Below are 5,779 nucleotides of genomic sequence, written 5' to 3'. Positions count from 1 at the left end.
GTTCTAAGCTTTTTTCCAAAACTATAATTGCCATGTACACAGTCTTTCATAATAATTTTCTCATGTCCACTATATTTTTAGAATAATTTTTATTTATTATAAAATAAATATGAATACAAAAGAGTTCACATACACAATTTGAAGACAAATAATAAAACATTCATTTACCCACTCCATAGCTTATGAATTAGAACATATTTGTATTATCTTATTGGCCAAATTATAAACTCCTTGAAGCTGTATAACACTGGATACTTAGGTTTGCCAAGTATTTTACACTTGCATGTATTTTTTAATTTAATCCTCATAATAGCCATATGAAGTAGGCACTAATATTAGCTCCATTTTACACATTAGGAAACTGGGGCTTAGGTAGGTTAAGAATTTTGGCCAGTTAATAAGTGGCAGAATGTGAAAATTATATATATACACAAATATAATATAAATATAAAATTATGTTACATACATATATTATATGTACATTATATATATGTATATATAATTTTCACTTATCTGCCACTTATTATATATACACATGCATATACGTTTATATATAAGTAGAGTAGGAGGCAAAAGGCAAAACCACAAATCAGTTATTTGAACAGAAAGTATTTAATATAAAGAACTGTTACCTAGGTATAGTTGTTAATTAGGTAACTAAAAGGATCAAAAGAAAACTCTAAGATGTCAAGGAAGTAGTAACTGTAAGAAACAGCTACCACCTCTAGAACTGAGGGAACAAAGAAAAGATACTGGAATTATTACAACCTAGAAACTTAAAGAAAGGCCTCTGTGGTTCCGAAACCCAGATCTCTGAGGAGGAGGTGCTGCTCAGCTGGTTTCAGTGTCTCTGACCATAAACGAGGGGTCCCACTGGCCTGGGACCCAGACCTCTGAGGAGCAGGTGCCAGCAAGGTGCTGGTATCTCTGGGGAGCGTTGATGAAGTTGGTTCTGCTAGTGTTAAAAATCTGCAAATTGGATTCAGCTGCTGCCATGGACTGAACCTGGGGCTACAGGGGTGAAAAAGTGTGGCTGGAGTGATGCTCAGGAGAATTACACACAGAGAGCCGACAGAAAGTGAACAGTAAGAAGCAAGGAACATTGCCTTCTTCCTCCTCTAGCCTCCTAGTCTCCCTCTGTCACCCTCTCTTGGCAGAGTCTAACATGGAGCTACCTGGCAAAGCAGAAAGAAGTGTGGCTGGGTAAGTCTCGGTTTCAGCATCACAAAGTTGCCAATAGAAGGATGGACTTGGGGCTGAGAGACAATGAGCTGGCAACTGGTGTATTGGTGCAAAAGCTTAATTTGCAATTGAGGTGAAATTTGCATAAAGTGATGTGTGTGCTGTGTTCAGATCAGTGAATTTTGACAAATACATGCAGAGTATATCCATGTAACCAATATCTCAAACAAGATAGAGACTATTTCCATCACCCCAGAAATTTCCTTTGTGTCTCCTTTTAATCATTCTCACCTTCCATATGTCAACCACTATTTTGATTTATATTATCATAGATTAGTTTTGCCAACTTTTAAACTTTTTATAAAGAAAATTAACATAATATATACTTTCTTGTACCTTGTAATTTTTGATCTGCTTTTTTTCTTTACTTTCAAGACCCTAGTTTAACTATTATTATTTTTACAAATATTAAGATTGTTTCTGGGTTTTTTTTGGCTACTATTAATAATACATTGAACATCCTTATTTTTAAATTTATTATGGATAATATAATGAACATCTTCATCTATAAATCTTATATCTCTAGAATAGATTTCTAAAGAAGTAGAAATATCTACTGTTTTTAGATTCTTGGTAAATATAATAATATTGCTTTATAGAAAGGCTAAGCCAATTGAATATAACTAGTTATTATTTTAAGTCATTCGATTAACAGCTATTAACCAACATATTAAGAGATTAAGTTAATATTATTATTCAAGAATGCACATCAGAGTATAGCACTGATAAGTTTTTTAAATTTTGTTTTGCTTGTTTTTTGTTGTTGTTTTTGTTTGTTTTGTTTTTTAAATTATTATTATTATTAATTTTGAGAGAAACCCCTTTTTTTATTTTTGAGGAACATTGGCCCTGTGCTAACATCTGTTACCAATCTTCCTCTTTTTTTTTTCTTTTTTCTCCCCAAAGCCCCAGCACATAGTTGTATATCATAGTTGTAGAATTGTAGCTCTTTTATATGGGATGCTGCCTCAGCATGGCTTGATGAGTGGTGAGTATGTCTGTGCCCAGGATCCGAACCAGCAGACCCCGGGCCACTGAAGCAGAACGTGCAAACTTAACCACTACACCACCAGGCCAGCCCCTTAAATTATTTTATTGATGTCATATTGGCTTATAACATTGTATAAATTTCAGGTGTACATTATTATATTTCAGCTTCTGTATAGACTGCATCGTGTTCACTACCAATAGTCTAGTTTTTATCTGTCACCATACATATGTGCCCCTTTACCCCTTTCACCCTCCCCCCACTGCCTTCCCCTCTGATAACCACTAATCTCTTCTTGCCCATGTGTTTGTTTATCTTCCACATATGAGTGAAATGATATGGTATTTGTCTTTCTCCTTCTGACTTATTTCACTTAGCATAATACTCTCAAGACCCATCTATGTTGTCGCAAATGGCACAATTGTGTCTTTTTTTATGACTGAGTAGTATTCCATTGTATATATATACCACATCTTCTTTATACATTCATCCATTGATGGGAACTTGGGTTGCTTCCACCTCTTAGCTATTGTGAATAATGCTACAATGAATATAGGGGTGCATAAATCTTTTTGAATTATTGATTTCATGTTCTTTGGATAAATACCCAGTAGTGGAATAGCTGGATCATATTTAATTTTTTGACAAATCTCCATACTGTTTTCCATAGTGGCTGCACCAGTCTCCATTCCCACCAGCAGCGTATGAGGGTTCCCTTTTCTCCACATCCTCTCCAACATTTTTCTTGTCTTGTTAATCATAGCCATTCTGATAGGTGTGAGGTGATGTCTCATTGTAGTTTTGATTTGCATTTCCCTAATAATTAGTGATGTTGAACATTTGTTCATGTGCCTGTTGGCCATCTGTATATCTTCTTCGGAAAAATGTCTGTTCATATCCTCTGCTTGTTTTTGATTGTGTTCTTCATTTTTTTGTTGTTGAGTTGTGTGAGTTCTTTATATATTTTGGAAATTAACCCCTTGTCGGATATATGATTTGCAAATATTCTCTCCCATTTGGTGGGTTGTCTTTTCATTTTGTTGATGGTTTCCTTTGCCATGCAGATAGCTGTGGTAAGTTTTAAGTTGTCGTCGTCATGGAGGACATAATGGAAGATAAATGGAGGAAGTCAGGGATCTGAAATCCTGTTTATTGGGTGCTCTGTGTGAAAATGCTGAATGGCTGGTTAGTGAGTAGATCATCTAAAAACACAGAAGAGTCCTTATCTTTTGAATTATGTCAAGAGAAGCATATAAATAAATAAAATTGCCAATTACAAGACCAATACTGAAAAATAAGCTCACATTATTTAGAGAAAAGATCTTCAGATCATCTGACCTCCCCAAAAAGTGCTCAAATAATTTTCTCAGGTGACTAAAATAAGTAGCTTTGACTTTGCTGGCTTCTATTTCCCACTATTCACTAACTAAACACATTACTGGCTGAATGTAGTCTGTGCTTATTCAACTGTCCTGAATTGTCGTGTTTAAAAGTTGTTTACTGATGAAATAATTAGATGTACAGAGGATTCTGCTTGTCGGAATCCCTTTGGAATATGGTGACTGGAATCCATTAACTAACTCATATAGTGACAAAAAGCCTTGAAAAAAACATATTAAAGAGGCTACTTTCACTTTATATTTCCTCATCCAATTCAAATTTTGAGTCTGTAATAAGTACAATCTGAGAATCTCGACGAAGAGGGTGTTTTGTATATAAAGATCTTGTCTAACCTTCAGTCATTGTTCTTTGTTGATTTAGCAGAAGCATAGCTCCTTTGACTTTCTGTTTGGTCTCTTGGGACTAAGCTCTACAGGGATTACTTGAACTCTCAAGTTCAGAGCTCAAGTGGATATTGCATGTAAATGCAGAATCACATGGAACAATGGGGTCTTGGAGTCTACTGGGGAAGAGCCTGAGCTCAGAATTAGTTCCTTCCAAACAAGCTCTCCGAGAGACCTTCTAAGATAGCAGTGTCCCAACACTGTGACATCTAGGAGGGAGACACTGGTTCATTGCTTCTCTAAGAAATAATTATAGAAAGTTACCAAATAGCACAAAAGATCTAGGAAATGATTTTCCTGAAGAGATCTGAATACCATGAAAGTTTATACAATACTAAATTCTAAATAATACCTTTCATCTTTCAAACTAATAATGATGCTTCTTACAAAGATTTTTTACTCGAAAAAATATATATATACACAATTCATATTGGTGAAAATAAAAAATATTTTAACAAACATATTTTATAATTTGGAATTTATCATCTTACTTTCCCCTTTTTGTACTTATTGTTTCACTAATGTGAAGGACTGGATCAATGCCAGGCTCAAGTTTGGCACCTAATAAATATTTGATTGATAGGTGGATTGATTGATTCTGCCAACCAAGGAAAATAAAGGCTGATATGGCTTTACTTAAGATGTCTTTCAAATAAGATAATCTATGCCCATAATATCAGTTTTTACCTCCACTTAAAAAAATAAATATCAAGGTTACTGAAGAGTAGGATTGTTTCTGTTTCAAAGGAAGTCATAATTTTATAAATAACACATCATTCCAAAAATTATTCAAAGAAAAGTGGAGTGACTTGGTTTGCTCTATTCATTAAATAACAATCAAGATAAATTCTACATTGGCCCAACAGATAAATTATTTGCTATAAAGTTTTCCTTAAAAGAAAATTGAGATTGAAATGAAAATTATGTATATAAATAAAGCTTTCTTTATTATGACACATTTCTTTAGCACAAATAGCTAGCATGGCCCATACAAAGCTACATTAGAGAACTGATTTTTCAGTGTATTCATAAATCATCAGGACCTGGAAGTTAAAATTAAACTTAATAATTTAACAAATAGTATAAAATAAGAACGTACAACAAGCACAAAGAGTGATAGAGAGAAAATGAAAGCAGTATTTCTAGGATGAAAAAATACATGCATAAATTGATTGGATCTGCTTGGTCTATTCCAGCTGGTGCCAGCACATTTCACATTATGGTGATGAGCTGTAATGAAAACTTTTGAATATTTGGGGTGTTCACCTAGGTCTCTTTCCTCTCCTTCCTTTACATAATTCTGATTTTGACTTGGTCTGTGTCAGTCCCCTGGACTTGATTTTGGTAGATGTATAAACAGGACATACATTTTGTAGGAATGGAGATCCACTGAAAGATTTTAATCTAGGAAGGATCATGACAAGATTTGCATTTTAGAATAATTTGCCTTGTATTTTGGAGGTGGATTGTAGGGTAGCCTGGAGGCAGATTGACCAACTAAAAAGGTATTGTAATGCTAGAGATGATAAGGACTTGAACTAAAGCAGATAGAGAAGGAATGGAGAAAATGGGGTGAATTTAGAGTTTATAAGGGGAAGTATTTACAAAACTAGATTACCAACTAGAAACAGGAAGTGAGAAAAAAAGAGGATTCTTAGATGATTAAAGATTCTAAGATGAAGGTAAGCAGGTTCTGTTTTTTTGGTGTGTGTGTGCCCATTTTACATACTGATGTACCTATTCCAAGTTCCCAAAACAGTGCCTG

This window comes from Ceratotherium simum, chromosome 17 (genome assembly GCF_057802395.1).
Source record: "Ceratotherium simum simum isolate JZ-2026a chromosome 17, ASM5780239v1, whole genome shotgun sequence".
Lineage (NCBI taxonomy): Eukaryota > Metazoa > Chordata > Mammalia > Perissodactyla > Rhinocerotidae > Ceratotherium > Ceratotherium simum.
This window is presented reverse-complemented; position numbering follows the sequence as displayed.